Source organism: Heterodontus francisci, chromosome 10, assembly GCF_036365525.1.
Source record: "Heterodontus francisci isolate sHetFra1 chromosome 10, sHetFra1.hap1, whole genome shotgun sequence".
Taxonomy (NCBI): Eukaryota; Metazoa; Chordata; class Chondrichthyes; order Heterodontiformes; family Heterodontidae; genus Heterodontus; species Heterodontus francisci.
In genome coordinates, this window is record NC_090380.1 from 69,590,459 (window position 1) to 69,611,166 (window position 20,708).

General features: G+C 46.2%; 1 long non-coding RNA gene across 2 annotated transcripts in view; it reads right to left on the reverse strand.

Moving 5' to 3' along the window:
• Positions 1–3,264: 3,264 nt before the first annotated feature.
• Positions 3,265–20,708, reverse strand: part of LOC137374506 (uncharacterized) — a 39,183-nt gene continuing 21,739 nt past the window's right edge. Inside the window, exon 5 of one of the 2 annotated variants that reach the window (XR_010975835.1) lies at positions 3,265–5,956. This is a non-coding gene — a long non-coding RNA (uncharacterized lncRNA). Of the gene's footprint in view, positions 8,006–20,708 lie in introns of both variants that reach the window. The other variant, XR_010975834.1, reaches the window with a different exon arrangement.

Genomic DNA, 20,708 nt, shown 5'->3' on the forward strand with positions numbered 1-20,708 from the left:
GGCACAATTTCAAAGTTTACGTTTGATACAGAATTTGGAAGCATTGTGAACTGTGAGGAGGATAGTGTAGAACTACCATAGAACCATAGAAAAATTACGGCACAGAAGGAGGCCATTCAGCCCGTCATGTCCGTGCCGGGAAGAACTACAAAAGGACATAGACAAGTTGGTGGAATGGGCAGACTGGTGGCAGATGAAGTTCATTGCAGAGAAATGTGAATAATACATATTGGTAGGAAGAACATGGAGAGACAATATAAAATAAAGGGTACAATTCTAAAGAGTGTACAGGAACAGAGGGATCGGGGTGTATATGTGTATAAATCATTCGAGGTGGAAGGACAGGTTGAGAGACCAGTTAATAAAGCATACAGTATCCTGGACTTTATTAATAGGGGCATAGAATACAAGAGCAAGAAGGTTATGTTGAACTTGTATAAGACACTAGTTCGGCCTCAGCGGGAGTATTGTGTCCAGTTCTGGGCACCACATTTAAGGAAGGATGTGAAGGCATTGGAGAGAGTGTAGAAAAGATTCACAAGAATGATTCCTGGGATGAGGAATTTCAGTTATGAAGATAGATTGGCGAAGTTGGGACTATTTTCCTTGGAGGAGATGGCTGAGAGGTGATTTGATAGAGGTATTCAAAATCATGAGGGGTTTGGACAGAGTAGAGAGAGAGAAGCTGTTCCCACTCGTGAAAGGATCGAGAACAAGAGGGCACAGATTTAAAGTAATTGGTCAAAGAAGCAAAAGTGACCTGAGGAAAAACTTTTTCACACAGCGAGTGGTTAAGGTCTGGAATGCACTGCCTGAGAGTGTGGTGGAGGAAGGTTCAATTGAAGCATTCAAAAGGGAATTAGACAGTTACATGAAAAGAAAGGATGTGCAGGGTTACGGGCAGAAGGTGGTGAATGGCAGTATGTGAATTGCTCATTTGGAGAACCGGTGCAGACACAATGGGCCGAATGGCCTCCTTCTGTGCTGTAACAATTCTGTGATTCTGTGAGAAGCTTCTTCCAGAAATTATAGTATTAACCAGTGCATTTGAGAGGCTGCTGGTGTTAATGAATGGTGCATTCTTCCTGTCTGGAACTGTACCAGCAAAGTCAGACAAGTATATGCTTTGCTGAATAATTTACTGAATCAAACCAGAGCAAATAAAAGTCATTAGCTCTAAAAACTAGAGTGAAAATAATCATAGTAAAGAGGGGTGAGGTTCATATTGGCCAGTGTGAAATCAGTAAGTGGGGTACAATAGGACACATATCTGAACTTATTGGAATGAATTTTAATCCCCAAGGATGGGGGAGTTAGGGGTAGATGGGAAGGTAAAATGTTTTAAATTGTCAAACCTAACTCCAACATGCCTCCAAGCCGCCCACATGGTTTTAACGGAGCTCGGTCAGGAGGCAGTGACCAACCCGCTCTCAGGAGGCGGGCCAGTCACAGTAGTCTTTTAAGGAGGCTGCATGCCTCCATTTTAACTGCGTTTTTATTTTTAATTCATAGGCTAGAATTCCCGGGCCTCAGAAATCCCGACAGGTGAAAGGAAGGCAGACGGGCCGTATACATAAGAACATAAGGAAAAGGAGCAGGAGTAGGCCATTTGTTCCCCTCGAACCTGCTCCACCATTCAATAAGATCATAGCTGGCCTGAATGTGGCTTAACTCCACTTTCCTGCTTGCCCCCCATAACCCTGATTCCCTTGTAGATCAAAAATCTATCTAACTCGGCCTTGAATATATTCAATGACCCAGCCTCCACTGCTCTCTGAGGTAGAGAATTCCAAAGATTAATGGCCCTCTGAGAGAAGAAATTCCTCCTCATCTTAAAAGGGATACCCCTTATTTTGAAATTGTGCCCCTAATTCTAGATTCCCCGATGGCAGGAAACATCCTCTCAGCATCTACCCTGTCAAGCCCCCTCAGAATGTTACATATTTCAATAAGATTACCTCTCATTCTTCTAAATTCCAATGAGTATAGGGCCCAACCTGCTCAACCTACCCTCATAAGACAAGGCCCACATCCCAGGAATCAGTTAGTGAACCTTGTCTGAACTGCTTCCAATGCAAGGATATCCCTCTTTAAGAAAGAAGACCAAAACTGTGTGCAATACTCCAGGTGCGGTCTCGTCGATGCCCTGTACATTTGTAGCGAGACTTCCCTACTTTTATACTCAACCCCCCCTTGCAATAAAGGTCAACATTTCATTTGCCTTCCTAATCACTTCCATGAGGTGAGTTGTTGGCCAGAAGGAGCAGGAATGTTTCCTCCAGGCCCAACAAGCTTACACCACATGATCAGCCAACCTACCTACAATGTCCCAATCACCAATGCGATGTTTCCAATTTCTGATTGCACCCAGCCATGTTTGACCCTCCTTCGAGAGGTCCAACGTCCCTGCAACGTCCAACCCACCCCACCATGTGCAAGCACCCCCCACCATGATGCCCAACTTACGTGAGATCTGTTTCACGGCTGCTTTCCCTATCAATCTAACAGTTGAAAATATTGAAAAGGTACCCTGCATTTAGAAACATGCAATGATAGAACAGTACATCTCAGAAGGAGGCTATTCTGCCTATCAAGTCTATGCCAGCTCTTTTGAAGAGAAGTACAGTTAGTCCCACTTCCCCACTCTTTTCCCATATATCTGCAATTTTTCTCCTTTATTTATCTCATTCCCTGATCAGAGAACTCCTCTACGCTGATGATGCTGTGCTAGTTGCTCACACGGAAACTCAACTACAAAGACTCATGGTCTGTCTCTCCTATGCCTGTAACTTGTTGTCCTTGACTATAAGCATCAAGAAAATCGTGGTCATTGGACATCTCTGCCCGATCACAGTAAATAACACCACACTCTGCTACCCTGGGTTTACAGTGACAAACAATTTGTCCCTTGATGCAGAGTTCAATACACGCATAGGGAAAGCAGCTACCACCTTTGGCTGACTTGCAAAACACGCATGGGGTAACACCAAGCTGATCCTTAGGACCAAGCTAATGGTTTATATGGCCTGTGTTCTCAGCACCTTGCTGTATGGCTGTGAAACATGGGCAACTTACAGCTACCAGGAAAAGAAGCTCAATAATTTCGATCTTTGCAGTCTGCAGCGTATTATGGGTATATTCTGGCAGGACAAAATCACAAATGCTGCAGTCCTCACAAAGGCAGAGCTCCTAAGTGTGTTGGTATTAATCAAACAGAGGCGGCTTCGGTGGATCAGATACGTCCGCAGGATGGAAGATGGTTGCATAGTCAAGGACCTTCTGTATGGTAAGTTAGCCGGGGCCAGGTGACCAGTGGCGCGCCCTAAGCTCCGCTTCAAGGATGCTTGCAAGCGTGACATGAATGCCCTAAATGTTGACTATCACACCTGGGAGTCACTAGCTGGTGAAAGCAGGAAATTACACATCCTATGGACTGGTGTGCGCTACCACGACAACCAGTGGCTACAGCAGCTTGGCAACAGGCGCCAATGCCAAAAACAATAATTCACAGCGTCACTTGGCAGCTTCATGTGTAGCACTTGTGGCTGAACCTGCCTCTCGAGGCTTGGCCTTCACAGCCATCAGCAAAGGTGCACCAAGAGAAGACATCCCACCTAAACGGGTTGTTTATTGCATATCCATCATCTTTTATAGATGGAAGGATGACAACCAGTTTGCAGGGTACTATTGAATCTGTATCCACCACCCTATCAGGCAGTGCATTTCAAATATTAACCACTCATGGTGTAAAAAAGCTTTTCTTCAGGGTGCCTCTACTTCTTTTGCCAATCACCTTAAAGCTGTGCCCTATGCTTATCCAAACTTCAGCCATTGGAAAGAGTTTCTCTTTATTTCTCTGTATCTAAACGCTTCATGATTTTAAAGGCCTCTATCAAATCTCCTCTTAGCCTTCTCTGCCCTCAGGAGAACAACTTCAGCTTCTTCAGTCTATTCATGTAACTGTAATCCCTCATCACTGGAACCATTCTAGTAAATCTCTTCTGTACCCGCTCCAAAGCCTTCATGTCCTTTCTAAAGTGTGGTGTCCAGCATTGGCCGCAATATTGCAGCTGGGACCGAACTAATGTTTAACATAACTTGCTGGCTTTTTTACTTGATGCCTCTATTTATAAAGCCCAGATTCCAAATGCTTTATTAACTACTCTGTTAATCTGTCCTGCCTCTTTCAAAGATCCGTGCACAAATACCCACAGGTCACTCTCTTAAATGCCCTTTAAAATTGTCTCATTTAGCTTGTATTCTCTCTCCTCATTCTTCCTAACAAAACATAAAGTCCCAAAATGTTTAATTTCTGCAGGACTTCCAGAAAACTATTACTTCCGGGTTTCCCATCTGGAACTCCTCCTTTTTGCTTTCTCCCTGACCCTGAGTAAATATGGGACTACTGTGTCACTTCAAAGTGATTTCAGGATCACTGTGACACCTATATTGAAACTAACAGTTCCAAGAGTTCAGGATTTGGTTTTGGATGTTAGACCGCATTAAGGAAATATTCTTGAACTTCATGATTCTGCCACACCAGTTGCAGTAGAACTTCTGAAATGTCTTAATTCTCAAACAGCTCACAGACCTACTGTTACGGACAGAATTGAGAGAGAACTGAAACCCCAGTTCCCTTCTCCTTACTGTCCATGATCAGTGTATTTTTGACAAGGAAGATGTGTGTGTTTCTTAATCCCTGAGTGTGTGGCCAATTTGAATAACCAGCAGCACACTGGTTTAACCCAGCATGGGTTTAAATAAAGAAGATTATTTTTATTCACATGTTCATCCCGAAAGTCTAATGCTACATCACTCATCACTCACACATTCATACATGGAGAAAGAAAGCCATTAAAGAACAGTGTACTTTTACAAATTACAAGCAAAGAACTAGTTCGTAAATCACGTGATTTTGGCTCATCCTGGGAAAAAGGCATGTGTTGCAGTCTCCTGAAGTGTAGTTAGGTAGATTTGATAGTCGGAGTCGTATTTTGAAGTCATTGCAGGATTCTCCTGAAGAGGTGGATTTTCAGCAGGTCACGAAGTTAGTTGCTTGTAGTCTCATTACCAGGCAGTCAGTTTTCTGTACTGAAAAGGAACAGGCTTGGAGACCTTAGGATGTTGTAATCTCCAGTTTTAAGGCATAGGTGTTCCGCCTTTGTTGCTGTTTCTCCAGCTGTGGGTTGCAGACTGACAGGTTTCTCCCAGGTGCTCGGATTAATAAGATTCGTTATTTGTGATTAGTTTCGAGCAGGTGGCCACCTGATCAATACTTCCATTTTCCACCCAGAATAATTTGAAGGTCGAAGCCATTGTTATACAGTGGGGATGGATGGTGGCCATTCACTTCTACTTATGATTTAACTGTTTTCTTACAGCTCTCTTTGTTAAGTTTCGAGCTCGGAGACAGTGAGTCTGGAGTCCATAGACATTGAGTTTTGGTTCAGACCACAAACAATAGGAGGTGGTAATTCCACAAATTGTTTCGTCTTGGTATGTCTATTCAAGGCAGGCACTCCACCCATGGTCATTCAATTAGGAACTTTCCGGAGGCTTGAGATACTTCTGAGTCCGGGCCAAAATTGCAAAAGTCACCTGACCCTCAGCAGCCAATATATGTAGCCTTTTAATGTCCACTGTGGTTCATTTAAAAAAAGATATTCCGCTCCAGAAGATGCTATGCTGAATACAGTCCATGTTTAAAGTTATGAATAGGACATGTCTTTACAGGGCATGACATTACTGTTACATTTCTCTGGAATTTTCTTCCCTTCCTTCCTCTCCTTGCCTAAGGTTATTAATTCCTTCTTGAGATTTAGCTCCAGGCATGAAAGTTGCCCTCTGATGCTGTGTCTAAGTGTCAATTATTTGATATGCAAAACTTGACTGTGGATTATGTTGCTATTCTGTTTAAAGGTGGGGGTGGGGGGTGGAGGGGGCATCATAGATTAGGCTGAAACAAAAACAAGAAATGCTGGAATCACTCAGCAGGTCTGGCAGCATCTGTGGAAAGAGAAGCAGAGTTAACGTTTCGGGTCAGTGACCCTTCTTCGGATTAGGCTGATCTTGTCCTCACTTTACATCCGCCCCAGATTCATATGCCTTTCCACAGGTGCCATGACCAACCTGAACAGGAAGGAAGTCTATTTTGTTAATGCTTAGATGGAAGACAACCACCTGCAGAAGACCATGCATGTTAATGGAAGCTACTTGGGAAGTGTATACTGCAACAATCGTAGATGCACGATAACTTAAAGGTGAAAGGAAGCTTGTGGAAGATCTTGGATACCTGTTACAGTCCTGGTTAATGATTTCTGTACCCCAAAGGAAAAAAAGTTTGGTAAAGTACCACATAAAAGGCAGGTTAACAAAATTGAGGCTCATGGAATAGGAGGGTCAGTGTCCAATTGGATAAAAAAAATTGTCTCAAGGACCAAAAAGAGTGAATGGTGGTAAATGGTTGTTTTTCAGATTGAAGGATGGCAGACAGTGGTGTTCCCCAAGGGTCAGTGCTAGGACTACTGCTTATTTGCTATATATAAATGACTTGGATCTTGGAATACAGAGTAGAATTTCAGAATTTGCCGATGATACCAAAGTTGGAGGAGTGGCAAACAGTGAGGATGATATGAACTGCCTGCAACAGGACATAGATAGGCTAGCAGAATGGGCAGACAAGTGGCAGATGAAATTTAATATAGACAAGTGTAAGGTGATGCATTTTGGTAGAGGGGATAGGGTGAGGCAATGTAGACTTAATGGCGCAATTCTAAAGAGTGTGCTGGAACAGAGGGACCTGGAGGTGCATCTGCATCGATCTTTGAAAGTGGCAGGACATATTGAGAGAATGGTTGGCAAAACATATGGACCTTGAGCTTCATAAACAGAGGCATAGAGTACCAAAGCAGGGAAGTTATACTGAAACTTTATAAAGCTCTGGTTAGGCCCCAACTAGAGTATTGCATCCAGTTCTGGGCACCAAGCTTTAGGAAAGGTGTGAGGGTTCTCGAGATGGTGCAGAGTAGATTTACCAGAATGTTTCCAGGGATAGGGAAGTTTAGTTACAAGTTTAGTTTGGAAAAGCTGGAGGTTTTCCATCTGGAGTTGCTCCATCCCTGGAGCAAAGGAAATTGAGGGAAGATTTGATAGATTATGACAGGCTTAGATCAGTTAGACAAGGAAAAATTGTTCCCATTAACTGATGGTACAAGGACTAGGGGGCACAGATTGAAGGTTTTGGGCAAGAGATACGGGGGAATGTGAGGCAAAAGTTTTTTACACAGCGAGTGGTAATGACCTGAAACTCACTGCCCATGAGGGTGGTGGAAGCGGAGACAATCAATGATTTCATGAGGAAATTGGATGGGCACTTAAAGGAAATAAAATTGCAGGGCTATGGGGATCGAGCGGGGGAGTGGGACTGAGTGGATTGCTCTGCAGAGAGCTAGCATGGACTCGATGGGCCAAATGGCCTCCTTCTATGCTGTAAATTTACTCTATGACTCTAAGTATAATGAGACACAGACAGTTAACAAGAATTGAAAATGAGCAGACATTTGGGACTCTATTGCAATGGTTCAGATTGAATCATTCAAGGAGAACCATACAGTATGAACCAGGTTGGCTGTTGACACAGTTGATGAATATGCCTCAACCTGGGAGAAGTTGAGGATTAGCATGAAACTGGAGAGGCAACTGGATGATGTATCGGAAGCAACAGCAGTTAAACAACCAGTGAAGGGTCGAAGACAGCAGTGCCAAGTTCTAATTGTCACCTTCAATTGCAATATATTCCCCACCACAATACAAATTGCATCAACAACATTAAGATTTCCATCACAACAAGACCCCCACAAAACACATCGGTCACAGCATTGAAGATTCTTCAGAACAATCTAAATTTCATATAAACATTAGCAGAGCCTATTTTCTTCATCATACTTCTGTTGCCCATTCTTCGGTCCATTCAGCCCTTCCATTCCTAGTACTATTGCCTGCCTTCCTGTTAAGTACAATAGAAGGAGTCACTTAAATTATCAAGGAAATCAAGTATCCAACATATGGCCCGTGGACCAGGATCCGCTCACCAAAGTTTTCCAACTGGCCCGCGGATGTATTTCAGAGATAAGAAATTTCCCAGTGGCTTCTTCTTTCAGACCAGCTTTTTAAAAAAATCACAAGGCAGTTTCACAGCTGGCAGGTGCTCGGAACGGGAGCAGTGGTTTCCGAACTTTGGACAGATTTGGGGTTTTCTGGCGGACTTTAAAATAAAAAGTCAGAATCCGCCGGAAAACCCCGACTCTGTCCGAAGTTCAGAAACCGCTATTCCGGATGTCAGCACCTGTCAGCTGTGAAACTGACGTGTGATTTTTTAAAATAAAACTGACCAACCACAAAGCTGCTCTGCTGAGCATTCCCTCACTCTGCAACTGTCAGAGAGCGAGAGGGGGAACAGAGACAGATGGGGGATATAGAGATAGGGACAGAGAGAGAGAGAGAGAGACAGGGCTAGAGGGAGAGAAGGAGAGAGAGACAGAGAGGGGGAATGGAGAGGGGGAGGGGATGGGGGGACAGAGAGAAGGGGGGCAGAGAGAAGGAGAAAGAGAGAGATGAGAAGAAAGGGGGAGAGAGAGACAGAGAGGAGAGAACAGAGAAAGAGGGGCGGCATAGAGAGAGAGAGAGACAGGGAGAGGGAGAGAGACAGAGAGAGGGGAACAGAGAGAGGTAGGGGACAGAGAGAGAGGGGGGTAGAGAGAGAGAGAGGGGGCAGAGAGAGGCAGAGAAAGAGAGACAGAGAGAGAAGGGGAGAGAGACAGGGGGAACAGAGAGAGAGGACAGAGAGAGAGGGGAGACACAGAGAGAGGGAGGACAGAGAGACAAAGTGGGGGGACAAAGGGTGTGAACAGAAAGCGAGAACGACATGGGGGGGGAACACAAAGAGGGGAGACATGGGGAGAGAGAGAGAGATAGAGAGAGAGAGAAAGATGGAGAGAGTGATCATGATCACTTTTGACAAATGGACATCTAACTGGAATACTCTGCATTGCTACAAGTGCGGGCAAACATTGACTACTCGTGCAAGCAGAAAAATGCCAAGTATCTCCCTAAATCAGTGTCCAACATAGTGATGAGAAAGTAAGTCAATAAATTAATCTTCTCATTTAAAGTTTCTTCACAAAAATGCACATTTGTTGTTGTTTTGATTTATAGTAAGATACATTTTTAATGCTTTTATCTTTCCAAAATTGTCTCATCAGCCCCCTATGTAAGACAAAAATTGTAATCTGGCCCCCGAAAAGGCTGGACAACCCTGTAATAGAGTATGCAATCATTGTGCCTTATGTAATGTATCACAGTGCTGGCTCCTCATACCTCATGTATTTGTACTGAGTGACCTATCTTGTGAACTAATCTTACCTGAATTCTTCATGGATTTGGAACTGCCACTAATCAAGCACATCCTACATCTATGGCAGCAATGCCTTGTTTACTTCCAGTAGTTTAGGTCTGGGAGAGGGGGGTATCCACTGTCACTTGTGCAGAGGTCTAGATTAGCATTGGCTTGGAAGCCAACTGTTTGTACCTAAGAGACTAAATCCATGCCACTGCTCTCAAGACCAACTCCTCTGTGAGGCCATTGATCTGTATGAGCCACAGACCACTTGACTTCCATGAGGTCTTGAAAACCATTTCTCATGCCTCTAAGTATTCCTAGAGAATCTGGAAAATAACCTGGACAGTCGTAGCCAGAGATTACCTACAATGGCTTCTGTCCTGCTTCCTCACCATTACATCTGGTGTCCCCCAAGTATCTATCCTTGGCCGCCTCCTATTTGTCATCTACATTGCTGTCCCTCAGCAACACCATCTGAAAACATAGCTTCAGTATCCACTTATACACTGATGCCACCCAGCTGTACCTCACCATCACCTACACTCTCTCCCCACCCCCCAACTATCTCTAAATTGCCAGATTGCTTATCCCGACATCCAGTACTGAATGAGGAGAAATTTCCTCCAACTAAGTATTGGGAAGACTGATGCCATTTTTTTCAGTCCCCCCCCACCACCCCCCCACAAACTCCATTCCCTAGCCACTGACTCCATCCCTCTGCCTGGCAACTGTGGCTGAACCAGGCTGTTTGCAACCTTGATGTTACAGCTAACCCTGAGGTGAGTTTCAGTCCACATATCCACACCATCATTAAGACCACCTAATTCTACCTCTGTAACATTGCACGACACTTTCCCTGCCACAGCTCATCTGCTGCTGAAACCTTCATCCATGCCTTTGTTATCTCTAGAACTGACGATTTCAATGCACTCCTGCCCAGTCTTCCACAATCTAGCCTTTGTAAACTTGGGGCTGAATTTTCATATTGGGTGTGGTAAATGGAAATCTGGACTGTTTCCAGGTCCCAAACCCGCCTGCAGGGAGAAGTAGATAAAACTCATGATTTTCATGGGGGGCAACCCCTTAAATGGATTTCTTGGCGTCAGGTTAGGGGGCCAATGGAGGCCATGGGGGCAGGAGCAGAGGCAGACCAGATGAAGTGCGGGGCCAATTTAAACTCCTCATGGCAGCCATTACTGTGTTTTTTTTGTGAGTCATGGGAAAGCAGCAGAAGAGTTCTTGTGAGCCTTGGTCAGGACTGCAGTGTGCAATGATGTTGATTGATAGCCAGAAGCCTGGCACCTGGGGCAGGGCAGCCCCTTGGTTCTCAAACAATGACCTACAGTTGATGCTTGAGGCCTTGAGGGAGAGCAGGTAGGTCCTCTTCCCAGGGGGTGGCAGGAGGAGGCCACCCATCCTGACTAAATAGGCCACTTTCAGCTGCAGAAGTGTAATCTGAAGAACCTGGATTCAGTGCCATAAAAGGTTCAATGACCTCATATGCTCTGGCAATGTGAAGGCAACTCCCAATGCTCAGGACAGGCCTCTGGGCTTGCACCCTCCAGCAGACACATCACATGAGGAGCCTCAGGGCTCATGCTGCTCCTGAATATGGGAGGGGTGTGTGCCCAGGTCACTCACCCTTCAGAATAGCACAGTGCCATAGTGCTGCTGAGGACCTGTCACCACTGAAACATGCTGCTTCTAATGGATAGGGGAAGATGCCATTGGCCATAGAGAAGAGCAGTGCCTTATCTTGCTCTCTTTTGTCTTTTCAGGAGAAATGGGCACATAATGTCCAGCAAAGAGTACAAACAGGCAATAGGGTACCATACTTCCAAAGAATAAGCCATGAACTTATTGAACGGTGGAGCAGGCTAGAGGGGACGAATGGCCTTCTTCTGCTCCTAATTCGTATGTTCGTATGTAATAACACCAATGAAAGAACAAGCAATGGAGATAGCCAGGATCCCAGATGAGGAGGCAGTCAGACCTGGAAAGATGGGAACCCATGGTGCAGATGGTGATTACAGAGGGCAAAGTGCTCATTAGTGGGGTGCAGTGTACGCCACCCCATTTGGTAGTATGCCAAGCACTGAGTTACATTCCGTATCCTCAGCACTGCAGTGGCTTCTGTTCTCCTTGGCTTGTTCTTATGATCTCTTCTTGTGTCTGCTACAGGTACAGGCATCCATCTGACACCATCTTGTTTCTCCCATCCTCTCTCTCCACGGTCCCAGAACAAGATCATGAATCCAAGAAAGCGCCATCACACCTGACAAGTGTACCGCCCACCAGCACAGATACTCTCACCTCAGTGGGTTCTGGTGTGCAGTCAGATAGGGTGGCACTGAGTGAGGCGCAAGGCACATGTGTGCACGAGGAGGTGCCAGAGGCAGAGGCAGCTGTGGGCAGTACACCTCGCAGGAGAGAGTACAGACACAGCTCTGCTCAGCTGGGTACAGATGCAGGACCTCAGGAGTTACATGAAAGAAGACTCTACCTAGAACATCAGCAGGAGATGTGTTCCTACATGTCAGAATTCCCTGATGCAATGCAGGGTTATGGGGTGAGGATGGAGGAGTTCATCCAGCTCATGTGTGCCACCATGACTCAGGGTTTTGAGTGCATGAGCTCCTCCATAGAGAGAATGGCCAACCTCATGGTGAGCCATATGCAGCATCATTCTAGTGGATGCAGGAGCAGTGTATAAGCACAGGGTTCATGTCACACTGTGTAGCCTGGAGCAGTCAGTAGCACTGATGGCACAGTTTGGAGTAGATTGTTTTTATTCGTTCTGGGGATGTGGGCATCGCTGGCTATTGCCCATCCCTAATTGTCCTTGAGATGGTGGTGGTGAGCTGCCTTCTTGAACTGCTGCAGCCCTTGAGGTGTTGGTAAACCAACAGTGCTGACAGTAAGGGAATTACAGGATTTTGACCCAGCAACAGTGAAGGAACGGCAATATAGTTCTAAGTCAGGATGGTGTGTGACTTGGGGGGAACTTACAGGTGGTGGTATTCCCATGCATCTGCTGCCCTTGTCCATCTGGGTGGTAGAGGCTGCGGGTCTGGAAGGTGCTGTTGAAGGATCCTTCGTGAGTTGCTGCAGTGCATCTTGTAGATGGTACACACTGCTACCACTGTGCATCGGTGGTGGAGAGAATGAATGTTGAAGGTGGTGGATGGGGTGCCAATCAAGCGGGCTGCTTTGCCTTGGATGGTATCAAGCTTCTTGAGTGTTGTTGGAGCTGCACCCATCCTGGCAAGTGGAGAGTATTCCATCACACTCCTGACATGTGCCTTGTAGATGGTGGTCAGGCATTGAGGAGTCAGGAGGTGAGTTACACGCTGCAGAATTCCCAGTCTCTGACCTGATCTTGTAGCAGGTCCAATTCAGTTTCTGGTCCCCAGGATGTTACTAGTCGTGGATTCAGCGAGTGTAATGCCATTGAACATCAAGGGGAGATGGTTAGATTCTGTCTTGTTTGAGATGGCACTTGTACGGCGCAAATGTTACTTGCCACTTATCAGCCCAAGCCTTGATATTGTCCAGGTATGGCTGCAGATGGACACAGGCTTCTTCAGTATCTGAGGAATCATGAATGGTGCTGAACATTGTGAAATCATCAGCGAACATCCCCACTTCTGACCTTATGATGGAGGGACGGTCATTGATGAAGCAGCTGAAGATGGTTGGGTCTAGGACACGACCCTGAGGAACTCCTGCAGTAATGTCCTGGGACTGAAGTGATTTACCTCCAATAATCACAACCATCTTCCTTTGTGCTAGGTATGACTCCAAGCAGCAGAGAGTCTCCCCCCTGATTCCCATTGACTCCAGTTTTGCTCGGGCTCCTTGATGCCATACTTGGTCAATTGCTGCCTTGATGTCAAGGGTAGTCACTCTCACTTCACCTCTGGAGTTCAGCTCTTTTTTCCATGTTTGGACCAAGGCTGTAATGAGTGGCTCTGGCGGAACTGAGCAGGCTATTGCCAAGTAAGTGATATTTGATAGCACTGTCGATGCACCTATCCATCACTTTGCTGATGATCGAGAGTAGACTGACAGGGCGGTCATTGGCTGGGTTGCATTTGTCCTGCTTTTTGTGTACAGGACAGACTTTGGCAATTTGCCAGATAGATGCCAGTGTTGTAGCTGTACTGGAACAGCTTTACTAGGGGCGCGGCTAGTTCTGGAGCACAAGTCTTCAGTACTATTGCCGGAATGTTGTCAGGGCCCATAGCCTTTGCAGTATCCAGTGCCTTCAGCCGCTTCTTGATATCACATGGAGTGAATCGGATTGGCTGAAGACTGGCAACTGTGATGCTGGGGACCTATGGAGGAGGCCCAGATGGATCATCCATTCGGCACTTCTGGCTGAAGATGGATGCAAATGCTTCAACCTTGTCTTTTTCGCTGGTGTGTTGGTCTCCCCCATCATTGAGGTTGGGGATATTTGTGGAGCCACCTCCTCTTGTCAGTTGTTTAATTGTCCACCACCATTCATGACTGGATGTGGCAGGACTGCAGAGCTTAGATCTGATCCATTGGTTGTGGAATCACTTAGCCCTGTTTATTACATGCTGATTCTGCTGTTTGGCTTGCAAGTAGTCCTGTGTTGTAGCTTCACCAGGCTGACACTTCATTTTTAAGTATGTCTGGTGCTGCTCCTGGCATGCCCTCCTGCACTCTTTATTGAACCATGGTTGGACCCATGGCTTGATGGTAATGGTAGAGTGGGGGATACGCTGGGCCATGAGGTTAAAGAATGTGGTTGAATACAATTCTGCTGCTGCTGATGGCCCACAGTACCTCATGGATGCCCAGTTTTGAGTTGCTCGCAAACTATCCCATTTAGCATGGTGGTAGTGCCACACAGCACGATGGTGGTTACCTTCAGTGTGAAGACAGGACTTCGTCTCCACAAGGACTGTACGGTGGTCACTTCTACCAATACTGTCATGGACAGATGCATCTGCGGCAGGCAGATTGGTGAGGTTTTCCCTATAGTTGGTTCCCTCAACACCTGCCGCATACCCAGTCTAGCAGCTATGTCCTTTAAGACTCGGCCAGCTCGGTCAGCAGTGGTGTTACCGAGCCACACTTGGTGATGGACATTGAAGTCCCCCACCCAGAGTACATTTTGTGCCCTTGCCACCCTCAGGGCTTCCTCCAATTGGTGTTCAACGTGGAGAAGCACTGATTCATCAGCCAAGGGGGGATGGTCGGTGGTAATCAGCAGATTTCCTTGCCCATGTCGAACCTGTTGCCATGAGACTTAATGGGATCCAGAGTCAATGTTGAGGACACCCAGGGCAACTCCCTCCCAACTATATACCACTATGCCGCCACTCTGGTCGGTTTGTCCTGCCGGTGGGACAGGACATACCCAGGGATGGTGATGGTGGTGTCTGGGACATTGTCTGCAAGGTATGATTCCGTGAGTATGACTATGTCAGGCTGTTGCTTGACTAGTCTGTGGGACAGCTCTCCCAATTTTGGAACAAGCCCACAGATGTTAGTAAGGAGGACTTTGCAGGGTCGACAGGGCTGGGTTTGTCGTTTCCGGTGCCTAGGTCGATGCCCGATGGTCTGTCAGGTTTCATTCCTTTTGTCATGCAGGCCCCCACCTGCCAAGAATGAGGTACATTGGTTTAGTCATGAACATTGATTTTTAACTGTTGTAGGAGCGAGGAAATGACTTGTTAAACAGATCAGCTGTGGCTGAAAAAATACATTTACATACTAACAGATATCAAAGGTGAGGAAGCGCATTCCAGGAGGATCCTCCTGCGAAGGAGGATACAATCCACAAGGGCCTGGACTGGTTAGACCAGCTGGTCACATGACTAACTGGCTGTTCCTGGGTTTTCTTTTGAACTGGCCACAGAGAGTTTGAACTCAGAAAGACTTTTTTGCTCCTGGACCGAGAAGATCTCTCTCCTGTCTGCTTCCATCTCTTTCTCACAAGCCTCTGAATCCATTGAAGACACATGAACCCAAGAGAGAAAAGAGGGGTGGTACAGTGGTGCAGTGGTTAGCACCGCAGCCCCACAGCTCCGGGGTCCTGGGTTCGATTCTGGGTACTGCCTGTGCGGTGTTTGCAAGTTCTCCCTTTGACTGTGTGGGTTTTTGCCGGGTGCTCTGGTTTCCTCCTATAGCCAAAGACTTGCAGGTTGATCGGTAAATTGCCCCTTTTGTAGGTAGGTGGTAAGGAATATGGGATTACTGCAGGGTTAGTATAAATGGGTGGTTGTTGGTCAGCACAGACTCAGTGGGCCGAAGGGCCTGTTTCAGTGCTGTATCTCTAAAATAAAATAAATTTTAAAAAGTCTCCTACAGTGAACAAGGTTTAAGAAGAATACTGGGCCACAACAAAAAGCAAGATCTACCTACAATCAAGGACTCTACAGTGAGCTCAAAGAACCGTAACAACAACTACTCAGATATCACCTGAAACTTTTCCACTTTACTTCTTCTCTTTTCTGTCTCTGTTTGCATACGTACATCGCGTATGTATGCTAGTGTGGGCACGTCTTGTATCCGTAGGCATCAACGGAATTAGAGTTTAATAAATTTCAACTTTTCTGCTTTAGACCTAAGAAAGCCTGTTTGTGCTGGTTTATTTGCCTTATAATTGGAAAGCGGTGAACAAGGATTCAAAAAGGGAGAGCTAAAAATAGTGTGTTTAAAATTAAACCCTGTTACAGTAAGACCAGGGAAAGGCTGAGAGGGAACCCTAGGCACCTTTTCAGGTCGTAACACTTTTCTTAGACTTTGCAGCGGTTTAATACAACTGAGTGGCTTGGTAGGCCATTTCAGAGGGCATTTTAAGAGTCAACCATGTTCCTGTGGGTTTGGAGTCACATGTAGGCCAGACTAGGTAAGGACAGCAGATTTGTTTCCCTAAAGGACATTAGTGAAGCAGATGGGTTTTTACAGCGATTGACAATGATCACCAGTAGACTAGCTGTTTAATTCCCGATTTATTAACTGAATTCAAATTCCACCATCTGCCATGGTGAGATTCAAACCCATGTCCCCAGAACATTAGCCTGGTGCTCTGGGTTACTAGTCTAGTGACATTACGCCACTGCCAGCCCTACTACGTCATCACCTCCCCTGGACGCTGGTTGCACCCCGGCCCCATCCAGCCATGCACAGCATCAGATAAGAGCTGAGGATGTCACGGAGAATGATTAGGGTGCCACCCCTCACGAGGGCACCTTCACCATCCTCGGCCTTCTTGGTTCTTTTGACTGTGGGAACCTCTGCGCAGCAGGGCCAAGTGACAGAGGCTGACCCTGCAATAATGCAGTTTCAGCAGCCTCTGGAAATTCCCCCATGGCATCTCCATGACGAGAACGACCACCACATGCATCTCAGCCACAGGCTCAGACAAGTGAGCAGGCAAATCCAGATATCCAGAACCACATCTTCAGAAGACCAATGGCCTGCTTGATTGTTGTCCTAGTGAGCAGATGGCTTCGGTTTTATCACCACTACTGTGCCTCTGTCTCGGGCTTTCATAGAGAGGTGAGTAGCCATCTTGTCAAGGGATATGTCCAGTCCACTAGGTCCCATTCACATAGTTTGGGGGTTGAAGTGAAGATCTGAGGCAGCCTGGACTGCTGGAGGATGAAGGAGTCATGGCTGCCATCAAGGTCCACAGCTGACCCTTAGAAGGAGCTAGAGGCAAAGAAGTTCAAGGCCACAGTGACTTTGACGGTTACTGGCAGGGTATGGCCAGCACTGCTGCAAGATACAAGGGCCAGAATTTTACGTCAGGGTAGAGGCCCCACCCACCGGCCAAAAAGTCGGTGGTGAGCCTGCCTCCACCAGACCTGCAAGCCATGCAGTGAGTTTGCGTGGCCCAGGCCCTTAATTGGCCTCATGTGGGACTTCCACCCCTCTGGCAGGTAGTCCCACCTCCAAGAGTGGCTGGCCAAGCAGTGGGCCAGCAGCTCTCAGTCGCAGTAGCGTCACCGGGAGCGTTGGCTACTGCTGGGACTGCACCCAGTGAGAGGAGCAGCAATGGACCAGGCCCCGGAATTAAGGTAAGCGTACAGGGCCTTGCTGGAGACGATGGGCTGGGCGTCGGCAAGGCGGGGGTGGGAGGGAGGAATGTGCTCCAATGGGGGTGGCATGTGCCGTGAGGGGGCCCTCCTTGGGGCACAGGGTGCCCAATCAGGAGGGCCCCCTCTCAGCCCGCAAGGAGGCCGCCAGATTTTACTGGGCGGCCTCCTGAGGTGCTGAGCCACCCATCCGCAGCTGTTAATATACCAGCGGCAGTGGGAGGAGGCCCTTGTGGCAATTAATTGGCCCCTTAAGGCCTTAATTGGTCTGGGGTGGGTGGGTTGTTTGTCACCTCCCCCACCACTCGTAAAATTGTAACGGGGGTGAGAAGGCGATGGGAATGACACCCCCTGCCTCCCATTCAATTTTATGCACACCTCCGGCTGCCAGCTCACTCCTGTGGGGGCATAACATTCCAGCCAAGGACTTCAGCAATAAGGTCACAGATGTCTTTGACCATCTGTCGAGTGGCCTACTCCTGCTCCTAATTCTTATGTACATATGTACATATGCTCCTCATCGCCACTGGGCGCAAAATCCGAGAGTCATGCCTCCATTGCCAGCAGCTGCCTTCCTTATGCTCAGCTGGTTGCCAGTTGTCCAGCAGTGACCAGTTAAACAACTCCTCAATTTTAAAATTCTCATCCTTGTTATCAAATGCCTCTATGGCCTCACCCATCCTTATCTCTGTAATCGCCTCCAGCCCTACAACCCTCCAAGATATCTGCACTCCTCCAGTTCTGGCCTCTTGAGCATCCCCGATTTTAATTGTTCTACCATTGGCAGCCATGTCTTCAGCTGTCAAGGCCCTAAGCTCTGGAATTCCTCTATTAACCTCTTCGCCTTTCTACCTCTATCCTCCTTTAAGCCATTCATTCAAACCTATCTCTTTGATCAAGCTTTTGGTCATCTGCCCAATATCTCCTTATGTGATTTGGTCTCAAATATTGTTTGATAACACACCTGTGAAGCAGCTTCGGACATTTCACTGTGTTAAAGGTGCTATATAAACTCAAGTTGTTGTTTTTGTTCCCAGAATTTGGGCCCACGGTCTCCATATAAACTGTGTAATCATACATGTTAGTGTTGCTCATACACTGTGAATGGCATGGATTAATGGGATCTTTGCTGCAGATAGCATCTATATTGTCCCAAGCTCCATGGTCTATTGCTGGGGGATAACTATTCCTTTATGTCTGAGCAAATGAGTGTGGTGGATTCAATTAAACAGCCCCTAAAAAGATTCTTTCCATGGAGATAAACTGTTGTAAAACTCTGCTGCCAATGCATCATGGTAATGGGAATCCTGAGACAGTGCAGCAGTCAATTGCCATACTGAACCTCTGCTCCACAATTATTTGATGCTTTTAGCCAACAACACTACTTGCCCATTTTAATTCATATTCTGTGCCTTGCCCTGTGTTCCCTTTGTATCTCTGAGGTTTGACCTTCTGGTGTGTGTATATCTCTCAACTGGAACTTCTTGAAGTGGTGTTGACACAGTGTTGTGCTGTGGGAGCTTGCTTGGAAGGGGATTGGCTCAAGCTGAAAAAGAAATATGTGACATTTTGAGTATGTGGGCTTAGCAGTGGCAACTGTAGTCACAGGACATGTTGTACTCTGGTATGAATGCCTATGTCCTGCATAATGTTTCAATTATTGGCAATGTTGCACAATGTGGGCATTCTAATGCTAACCTTGACTTGGAACATTTTCCACTTCGCCATTCTCCATGTCTTCTAAGGTCTCTAGGCTATGATATCCATTGTAGCCAACTCATACTCTGTACCTTGGCTAGTCCTTCTGTTTGTCTGCCTGTACTGATAAAAACTGAGTGCCAGAAGAATGTTATGAATTTTGCACTTGTAGCAAAAGTATTTTGACATCATGCACGGTGAAGGTAGGTGAACATTATAACGCACTTCCAAGATATAACAGAAGACAACATTGCTAGTTCTTGCCTTGCCCAAATTTCAGAATCAAATCTGGAGTCAGCTATGTATTTTTGAGTTCTCCTTATATGGGATTTGGTGTGACATCACTTAATCTGCATTGTAGAATTCCCTTCTGCTTTCATAGAAATACTTCACTTATTCCCTCCTGCAAAAGGTCAGCCTCCCAAAATGCTCGACAAATTGATTGGATAATGTTAAGAGTAAATGGAAAGAAGGGAGAGAAATTTCTGAAATGTGGATGCATTGGTGGTTATCTTTCAAAATTCTATAGATTCTGGAAAGGTTCCTGTAGATTGGAAAGTAGCAATAGTAACCCTACTATTTAAGAAGGGAGCAAGAGGGAGAATGGAGAACTACAGACCTGTTAGTTTGACATCAATAGTAGAGAAAATGTTAGAATCTATTATAAAGGATGTGGTAACTGGACACTGAGAAAATAATGGTAAAATTGAGCAGTGTCAACATGCATTTATGAAAGGGAAATCATGTTTGACAAACCTGTTGGAGTTTTTATTGAGGATGTTACTTGTAGCATGGAGAAAGCAGAACCAATGGATGTGGTGTATTTGGATATTCAGAAGGCTTTTGATAAGGCCCCACACAGCAAGTTAGTATACAAAATTAGAGCACATGGGATTGTGGGTAATATACTGCTATGGATTGAGAATTGGTTAACAGACAGAAAGCAGAGAGTAGGAATAAATGGGTCATTCTCAGGTTGGCAGGCTGTTACTAGTGGGGTAGAAACACAGAAAATAGGAGCAGTAGGCCATTCGGCCCTTCGAGCCTGCTCCGCCATTCATTATGATCATGGCTGATCATCCAACTCAGTAGCCTGTTCCCGCTTTCGCCCCATACCCTTTGATCCCTTTAGACCGATGAGCTATATCTAACTCCTTCTTGAAAACATACAATGTTTTGGCCTCAAGTGCTTTCTGTGGTAGCGAATTCCACAGGCTCACCACTCTCTGGGTGAAGAAATTTCTCCTCATCTCAGTCCTGAAAGGTTTACCCCGTATCATTAAACTATGACCCATGGTTCTGGACTCCCCCACCATCGGGAACAACCTTCCTGCATCTACCCTGTCAAGTCCTGTTAGAATTTTATAGGTTTCTATGAGATCCCCCCTCACTCTTCTGAACTCCAGCGAATATGATCCTAACTGACTCAATCTCTCCTCAGTCCCGCCATCCTAGGAATCAGTCTGGTAAACCTTCGCTGCACTCCCTCTACAGCAAGAACATCCTTCCTCAGATAAGGAGACCAAAACTGCACA